Source organism: Drosophila willistoni, assembly GCF_018902025.1.
Source record: "Drosophila willistoni isolate 14030-0811.24 chromosome 2L unlocalized genomic scaffold, UCI_dwil_1.1 Seg168, whole genome shotgun sequence".
NCBI lineage: Eukaryota > Metazoa > Arthropoda > Insecta > Diptera > Drosophilidae > Drosophila > Drosophila willistoni.
In genome coordinates this window covers 3,470,741-3,480,372 of record NW_025814047.1, presented here as the reverse complement: position 1 = coordinate 3,480,372, position 9,632 = coordinate 3,470,741, and the positions used below count along the sequence as shown (strand labels likewise).

Below are 9,632 nucleotides of genomic sequence, written 5' to 3'. Positions count from 1 at the left end.
TCACTGAAATTGTTAGTTTATTAATCAGAACGGTTCAAAAATAATATGAAGCATGCCAAAAGAATATATCCCAACAGAGAAAGAATAGACAGACAGAAGGATATGTCAACAACAACAACAGAATTCCAATTCTGAAATATTAGCGCTTTTCGGGATTAGGGAAAATGTGGTATCTCTGCTGGTAGAACGCATGCAGGAGGAAAATCTAAGACCAAAATTTTAGTCCTTGTTACTTCGATGATGTACTTGCAATCCTACAAAAAGAATACAAAAAATGGATAAGAAACATGGATGTGTACTATGCTGAGTAGTAAGCAAGGATTCCTTACATACAAGAGTTGCTTGACCAATTGGAATTTACATCTATACTTACTTCAGAAAAGCTTTCGTCGATGCTGATCTTGAGAAGCGTTGAAACCAAATATTCGCAGTGATTGAGATTAAGGTAAAAATGTGGTAAGGGCTCCTGGCCCAGGATAATTTAATATTTGCACTCTTCGGGACAAAGGACTCCCTGGACTCCATGGCCACCATCGCAGAAGGATAGGTACCGAACAATTTACAGTCTTCAGGATTAAAAAAGGAATATACGCTTCTGATCCAACAAAGGATTAGTTTTGAAAGATTTGAGTTCTTCGGGATTAAGGAAAAATGTGGAACCAGTTCGCGTCCAACGCAAAAGAAACCGTCAACAGAGCCAGGAGGATAGGTTCTAAAATATACGCGTTGTTCGGGATTTAGGAAAAATGTGGCAACTCTCCAGGTCCAACGGATGCGTTGTGAGAATATTAAACCGATTTCAGTCCTTGTTACTTCGATGATGTACTTGCAATCCTACATAAAGGATATAAGGGATAAGAAACTTTGATGTGTAATCTGCTGAGTAGTAAGCAAGGATTCCTACATACAATAGTTGCTTGACCAATTGGAATTTAAATCTATACTTACTTCAGAAAAGCTTTCGTCGATGCTGATCTTGAGAAGCGTTGAAACCAAATATTCGCAGTGATTGAGATTAAGGTAAAAATGTGGTAAGGGCTCCTGGCCCAGGATAATTTAATATTTGCATTCTTCGGGACAAAGGACTCCCTGGACTCCATGGCCACCATCGCAGAAGGATAGGTACCGAACAATTTACAGTCTTCAGGATTAAAAAAGGAATATACGCTTCTGATCCAACAAAGGATTAGTTTTGAAAGATTTGAGTTCTTCGGGATTAAGGAAAAATGTGGAACCAGTAGGTACCGAACAATTTACAGTCTTCAGGATTAAAAAAGGAATATACGCTTCTGATCCAACAAAGGATTAGTTTTGAAAGATTTGAGTTCTTCGGGATTAAGGAAAAATGTGGAACCAGTTCGCGTCCAACGCAAAAGAAACCGTCAACAGAGCCAGGAGGATAGGTTCTAAAATATACGCGTTGTTCGGGATTTAGGAAAAATGTGGAACCAGTTCGCGTCCAACGCAAAAGAAACCGTCAACAGAGCCAGGAGGATAGGTTCTAAAATATACGCGTTCTTCGGGATTAAGGAAAAATGTGGCAACTCTCCAGGTCCAACGGATGCGTTGTGAGAATATTAAACCGATTTCAGTCCTTGTTACTTCGATGATGTACTTGCAATCCTACATAAAGGATATAAGGGATAAGAAACTTTGATGTGTAATCTGCTGAGTAGTAAGCAAGGATTCCTACATACAATAGTTGCTTGACCAATTGGAATTTAAATCTATACTTACTTCAGAAAAGCTTTCGTCGATGCTGATCTTGAGAAGCGTTGAAACCAAATATTCGCAGTGATTGAGATTAAGGTAAAAATGTGGTAAGGGCTCCTGGCCCAGGATAATTTAATATTTGCATTCTTCGGGACAAAGGACTCCCTGGACTCCATGGCCACCATCGCAGAAGGATAGGTACCGAACAATTTACAGTCTTCAGGATTAAAAAAGGAATATACGCTTCTGATCCAACAAAGGATTAGTTTTGAAAGATTTGAGTTCTTCGGGATTAAGGAAAAATGTGGAACCAGTTCGCGTCCAACGCAAAAGAAACCGTCAACAGAGCCAGGAGGATAGGTTCTAAAATATACGCGTTGTTCGGGATTAAGGAAAAATGTGGAACCAGTTCGCGTCCAACGCAAAAGAAACCGTCAACAGAGCCAGGAGGATAGGTTCTAAAATATACGCGTTCTTCGGGATTAAGGAAAAATGTGGCAACTCTCCAGGTCCAACGGATGCGTTGTGAGAATATTAAACCGATTTCAGTCCTTGTTACTTCGATGATGTACTTGCAATCCTACATAAAGGATATAAGGGATAAGAAACTTTGATGTGTAATCTGCTGAGTAGTAAGCAAGGATTCCTACATACAAAAGTTGCTTGACCAATTGGAATTGGTAATGCTGTTACATCTATACTTACTTCAGAAAAGCTTTCGTCGATGCTGATCTTGAGAAGCATTGAAACCAAATATTCGCAGTGATTGAGATTAAGGTAAAAATGTGGTAAGGGCTCCTGGCCCAGGATAATTTAATATTTGCACTCTTCGGGACAAAGGACTCCCTGGACTCCATGGCCACCATCGCAGAAGGATAGGTACCGAACAATTTACAGTCTTCAGGATTAAAAAAGGAATATACGCTTCTGATCCAACAAAGGATTAGTTTTGAAAGATTTGAGTTCTTCGGGATTAAGGAAAAATGTGGAACCAGTTCGCGTCCAACACAAAAGAAACCATCAACGGAGCCAGGAGGATAGGTTCTAAAATATACGCGTTCTTCGGGATTAAGGAAAAATGTGGCAACTCTCCAGGTTCAACGGATGCGTTGTGAGAATATTAAACCGATTTCAGTCCTTGTTACTTCGATGATGTACTTGCAATCCTACATAAAGGATATAAGGGATAAGAAACTTTGATGTGTAATCTGCTGAGTAGTAAGCAAGGATTCCTACATACAATAGTTGCTTGACCAATTGGAATTCAAATCTATACTTACTTCAGAAAAGCTTTCGTCGATGCTGATCTTGAGAAGCGTTGAAACCAAATATTCGCAGTGATTGAGATTAAGGTAAAAATGTGGTAAGGGCTCCTGGCCCAGGATAATTTAATATTTGCATTCTTCGGGACAAAGGACTCCCTGGACTCCATGGCCAACACCGTAGAAGGATAGGTACCGAACTATTTACAATCTTCAGGATTAAAAAAGGAATATACGCTTCTGATCCAACAAAGGATTAGTTTTGAAAGATTTGAGTTCTTCGGGATTAAGGAAAAATGTGGAACCAGTTCGCGTCCAACACAAAAGAAACCATCAACGGAGCCAGGAGGATAGGTTCTAAAATATACGCGTTCTTCGGGATTAAGGAAAAATGTGGCAACTCTCCAGGTTCAACGGATGCGTTGTGAGAATATTAAACCGATTTCAGTCCTTGTTACTTCGATGATGTACTTGCAATCCTACATAAAGGATATAAGGGATAAGAAACTTTGATGTGTAATCTGCTGAGTAGTAAGCAAGGATTCCTACATACAAAAGTTGCTTGACCAATTGGAATTGGTAATGCTGTTACATCTATACTTACTTCAGAAAAGCTTTCGTCGATGCTGATCTTGAGAAGCATTGAAACCAAATATTCGCAGTGATTGAGATTAAGATAAAAATGTGGTAAGGGCTCCTGGCCCAGGATAATTTAATATTTGCACTCTTCGGGACAAAGGACTCCCTGGACTCCATGGCCACCATCGCAGAAGGATAGGTACCGAACAATTTACAGTCTTCAGGATTAAAAAAGGAATATACGCTTCTGATCCAACAAAGGATTAGTTTTGAAAGATTTGAGTTCTTCGGGATTAAGGAAAAATGTGGAACCAGTTCGCGTCCAACACAAAAGAAACCATCAACGGAGCCAGGAGGATAGGTTCTAAAATATACGCGTTCTTCGGGATTAAGGAAAAATGTGGCAACTCTCCAGGTTCAACGGATGCGTTGTGAGAATATTAAACCGATTTCAGTCCTTGTTACTTCGATGATGTACTTGCAATCCTACATAAAGGATATAAGGGATAAGAAACTTTGATGTGTAATCTGCTGAGTAGCATTTTCGGGATCAAGGAAAAATGTGGAACGAGTCTTGGTCCAAAGCAAAAGAACATATCCCAACAGAGGAAGGATAGGTTTTGAAATATACGCGTTCATAGGTACTAAGCACAAATGAGAACAATTTGTATAAATAGTTTTTACTTTTTTTACACTTTGTTTTTACTATTTTACTGCCATTTTTTCACTTTTTTTATAAGTTTTTTTTTCTGAACTTTTTACCTTCTTATTATTTTAGATGTTTAACTGAGGAACTCCGAGACTGAACTGAAAATTTAATTCGATTTCATTAGGTAGGTGAGTTTGCTGACTGACATTAGTTTTGCAACGCTTGCTCTGATTAAGTGGTTATTCTACTTGAGTTAAGATGACAACTCTAGAGTAGGGTTGCCCTTATGATAATAATAATAATAACAAGAGTAACTGTTATACTTTGGTTCTTATTGTGACAGCGCGCTGTAGCGGCTGCTTGTAATTAGTGGAAATAGGAAAAAAAAACGTATAGCATACTTGCAGGCACTCGACCAAGCCCTAAACCTGCCTGCCTCTACCGGCAGCCCACACGCTCACTCACTCTCCCTTTGTATTTATTTTTATGACTAGGCCTAACTTAGTTGCTGCTCTCGCTGTTGTCTCTGCTGTGCAATGCATGCACTTTAAGTATGTATGTTAAGAGGGCCAACAACTGCAACAATTGTGCATATGTATGTATGTGTATAGCATACTTTGCCGGGCCACTCAAAAAAATGGCTCTTGTTGCAGTTTAATTATGACATAAAAATGCCCGCAAGTAATTTGACATCATTAGCCCCCAACTCGAGTTGAACTCGCCGACTCGCCGACCCGCCGAGTTGCCGCCCCTCACTTTGTCAGCGGAAGTGTGCACACACACACACACAACACATAGAGAAGGATACTAGAGGACCAAAGAGGTCCTGTGTATTGCAGTTTGCTTTGCTCTGTGTGGGTGTTCTCTACTGTTTTTGTTTCTGTTTCCTACTAATTAAGCGTGCTAAGTAAGTTCCTCTCGCTGGCAGTTTGTGACTGCAACAATAGTTCTTGCAGTGGCAAGTGGGCAGGAGGTGGCAGGGGGGCAGACACTTCTCCGTTTGGTTTGAAAGTCTCAAAATATCTACGTATGAAAATGTAAAACCATAAATTTCATCAGCTTGAAAATGTTGTGACATGAGAAAAGCTCTTCCAGCTATGCTTCAACTGCATACATATCCTTCCTATCATTCTTTATCTATATCTCTTTCTCGCTTGCTGTGTTTCTCTATCTCTCTATCATTCTCATTTAAACTGCACTATGGTCATCTCTTTCTTATGTGACATAATCCCTACGCTTTTCTACTACTGCCTCCTTTGCCTGTTTGCTAGCCAAAAAATACTTTTGGCCCAAAAATCTTTGGTGTAGAATGTTGAAAATCATGTTGAAGTTCTACTTCAGAATGCCTTCTGGGCCCAAGGCCAGAAGGGGAGCTTATGCTCTATACATAACTAAATCTATGTTAGAGTGTGTGGATGTTTGTGTGTGTGTGTATGTGTATATTTGTATGTCTGGGTAGGTAAGTGAGTCAAATATGCAACTAATTTTTCTTAATTTTCTTAGTTTGTATATTTTGCCTTGCCACCCGATATATATGTATACGCATTCTGCTATCTACAATCAAATTGCATATTCGATAGCCATGCAAATGCATATAATGCCAAATTTATGAGCCAACACACACACACACACTTACACACTCACTCTACCATACCTCTACCTGCACACACACACACACCCACTTATACACAGTTGAGAAGTTTTCCTTAGATGAAATGAGTCGAATATGCTGCATTGAAAGCGAATTGATGTTTCAGGTTAGGTAAACTATCTATTCCAGCTAGACAAAGTATGTTTTATTGCAAACGTATGTATGTATATGTTTGTATGTATGTATGTAGCTGAAAAACTACTAAATTCTGTTCATGAAACTTAATTTTTGAATTTTTTGTTTTTTTGGATTTTGTTTAATTTACAAAACATTTTCATATAGCAAACCAAAAATTTTGTGGTAAAGGTTATGATGAAGTTAACGTAAAATTGATTTGTATATTTTTGGCATATAAATGTTGAGATAAACATTTAGTTTGATAGAAAGTCTGTGCTTAGTATGGAAATATTTTATATTAAAAGTATGCTGCATTCCAAAGCGTCTGCATGAGACAAACAGAAGAGATGTTAATAAAAAACATAATAAGAAATGTTGACATAAAAACTAATAAAGGAAATGTCCATTTATTTATGCTCGAATGTTTTCGAAAACACAGTAGACTTGCTTTATTGAAATATATTAATATATTGCGTAAAGCAAACTGTCGTATCTTATTTAAAAGCAATAAAATTCTTTTTATGATGAAAAACAAAAGTCTTGGTTGTAATTTCTCTTTAGGGGTACCTCCAGGACTTGTTACTTAAAACAAAAAGGGTCACACTTGATTTTGCTAAGGTGCTATTCCTAATAAGAATACTGGGAGAGGGGGCATCGATAACAATAATAGGGGCATTAATAGTTTATGTTTTGTTAATGAAGCATCCTTAGAAAATGCTCAAGATAAAGAAAAACGAAACTCACTTCAGACCAACTATAATATTTATCAACAATCTAAAATTTATATTCATAGCCAATGTTTTTATTCAATAATCTACCAAATAGTGTGGCTGCATTTCGCAACAAAATAAATACCAAACTAAATAATAGATAAAGAAAAATATAAGTATGAGTCATTAATGTTAATCCGTTTTGCAAAAATAACATGAATATTTCTAGATGACCGCAATGGATTTTTGTGGTAAGCGTTATCATAGCGAGAATACTTATATTTATGAAAAAGGAAGTGCTTTAGCCCTGCTCTACATTCTCTGGCTACTTCTTTCCGCTTCTTCTCTCTCGCTCGTTCTCGTATTTCCTGGTACGACAACCGAAAAAGACAAAACTCGCAGATTCTTTACTCCACTTTGCTTGTCCATGCACTCACCGGAAATGCGTGGCCATTAAAACTCAAACCCCCTGCCAAAGTCCCTGCCACACCGAACCTCCACCTCTTGACCAGAGTGGACAACTGTTCAAACATTGTAACTCGCGCCAGGGTCGCATCATCCATTGACAATGGTTAAAATTGTTGCGCTGTTACCTGAGCGTAACTGAGAGAGTGGGAGAGAAAGAGGAGACATACACACACACACACATACACAGGTCAAGCTAGAGAAAGAGAGAGAGAGAGATGGGGAGAAAGTGTTGAGGGGGAGGGAGATGGAGAAGGTGAGTGGTTGCAACAACAAAAGGATATACCACTTTTTTTCACTGTATATACATATAAACGTGTGTATATTTTATTGCTCTGGTAGTTGAAAGGAAATGAAAATTGTTTTATGCGGTTACGCCAAAAAGTATGCAATGCCTGGCCAATTTTTTATATATATGGATATACATATATATCCCTTTTTTTCATCCTGCAGGCTGGCAAAAGTTTAAATAAATGTTTGATGAAATGCACAATTTGCTATGGCCACCGTGACAGTAGATCCCCCCCTTCGGAGTGGTAAGCCCCTCTCCACAAACCCCCTAGCATTACTTTCCGTTTTTTGCGTTTTTGGGCAAGCAGGAGCAGCTGCCTCTGCCACATCCGCTTAGTCCCCAGCCTTAATGCAATTAAACTAATTTCCGTTTGGCAGCTTACAACTTATTTTGCATCGACAACAACTTGTCCTTAAACTGTCCTCTGCCTGCACATGTCAATCGTTTCCAGAATAGCGAATAGCCAGAAGGAGGGGAGGGGTTGGGGTTGGGACATGTCGGGAGTGGCAGATCGATTTAATTTCGCGTCGTTACCAATGCCAGCTGCTGCTGCTGCTGCTGCTTTTACTGCTTCTGCTCATCAGTTTCTTATTTACAAAAGAAATCATGCAATTTGCATTTGGTCTCTTTGGCAGCTGAAGCTGAAATTTCCAATGCTGTCCGCTCCTCTTGTTGCTGCTGTTGCTTCTAGTGTTGCTCCCGTTGATGCGATTCTTGTTGTTGTTGTTGTGTTTTGCTCATGATTTTGTTTTTAAAAAGCATTGAGCTCTCCGCACGGTGGAGTCAATTGATTAACAATTTACTTAAAACTCCGTGGTAATGCATTATTTTAATGACTGACTAGGTACATCAAACCTACCAGGACACCCTCAATTGTATACTTATCATCATCTCACATTAGGAGTCCAACTTATAGTGCTTATTTATAAAAACGACCTAAACAAGAAGGATATACCTATTACTAGGTATTCATTTGGGAATCATAACATGAATTTCATATGCGTTTTATACTTTTTATTTTGCACCCAAAATATTTCGTCCTTTTTCAGGTGAATTCCCTTAAAAGTTCCTATATTTATGCACTTGATTCGCCATTGAGCCATTTTTAGTTATTAATTAGTTTGTTTGTTGATTTATTTTTAATTATATTTAGCTAACTGTCCATTAAATCTATGGATTACAATACTTTGGATGATTTATATATTTTATATACTTTTTCAAAAACTTGTCCGTTCCTTCTCCGTCAGCAACAAACAAATTATTAAAATATTCAACTGTATACACAAATATATTCAAAAAACCTGTCATTTCAGATATGACTTTGATCTTTGATCTTTAATGTTTTCGTAGGAAACTTTTCTAAGTTATTTCACTGATTTCACTATTAAAACACGTTTAATTTAGGTGCATGTTATGATCCAAAACTAAAGTGTTTTATTTTGAAGTCAAAAACCAAGATGAAAACTTTAAAACTTACCAAAACTGCTGTGATCCACCTTGTAGTAAAAAATTAAGATAGGAACTTTTATACTTGCAAAATCCGATCTAATCTGATAAAGGTCAAAAATAGATGAGTTATCTGATGATAACTCAAAAATAATGAAACATATTAAAACCTTTCACCGAACGAACTATAATATTTTGTGTCATTTATTGGCTGACGATTAAATATTTTGGCTACCTAAGTTGCTCACGGGCTGTCAATTGGTATATATGCCAAATGGTCACTAAAAATCCACTGTAGTTGAAAATAAGAGAAGTTGGGGACGATATGGGCAACTCCCGAATGATTTGCATCGAAGTCAAAGCCACCAACAGTCAAATTGCCAGGCAGCAGTGGCTGGGCTGTGAGGATTAATTCATTACACAAACCCGTTCAGCGCAAGAAATAATAACAACAATCAACGGATATATCCAGACCAGACCAGACTCAGACCTGCTCTTGGTCCAATCGAGAGTATTTTTTTGGTTTCTTTTTTGTTTTTTCTTTCCTTATTCTCCTTTTTTTTTTTGTTTCTTGATGTTGTTGTATCTGTCTCTGTCTTGGTAATGCCCCCAAAAACTCATTTGAATTTAGTTTTCATTTAATTTAATTTAATTCGGTTTTGCTTTTGCTTTTCCTTCATTACGCTTTGTCCCTCCTATCATCATGATGACCACATCGTTGATGATGCTGCCGATGATGATGATGATG

At 37.9% G+C, this 9,632-nt stretch overlaps 1 long non-coding RNA gene across 10 annotated transcripts; it reads right to left on the bottom strand.

The window, feature by feature from the left end:
* On the bottom strand, window positions 1-4,355 carry LOC26529640. Of its 10 annotated transcripts, XR_006953880.1 has the most exons (8): window positions 4,317-4,355; window positions 3,580-4,040; window positions 2,994-3,454; window positions 2,419-2,879; window positions 1,738-2,293; window positions 949-1,623; window positions 374-834; window positions 1-254 (listed from the first exon to the last, which is right to left on the bottom strand). It is a non-coding gene; the product is annotated as an uncharacterized LOC26529640 (long non-coding RNA). The 10 variants fall into 10 exon arrangements; XR_006953883.1 differs by lacking the exon at window positions 4,317-4,355 and having other exon boundaries at window positions 2,419-2,924; window positions 3,580-4,167; XR_006953886.1 differs by lacking the exon at window positions 4,317-4,355 and having other exon boundaries at window positions 2,419-2,921; window positions 3,580-4,167.
* Window positions 4,356-9,632: the final 5,277 nt, after the last annotated feature.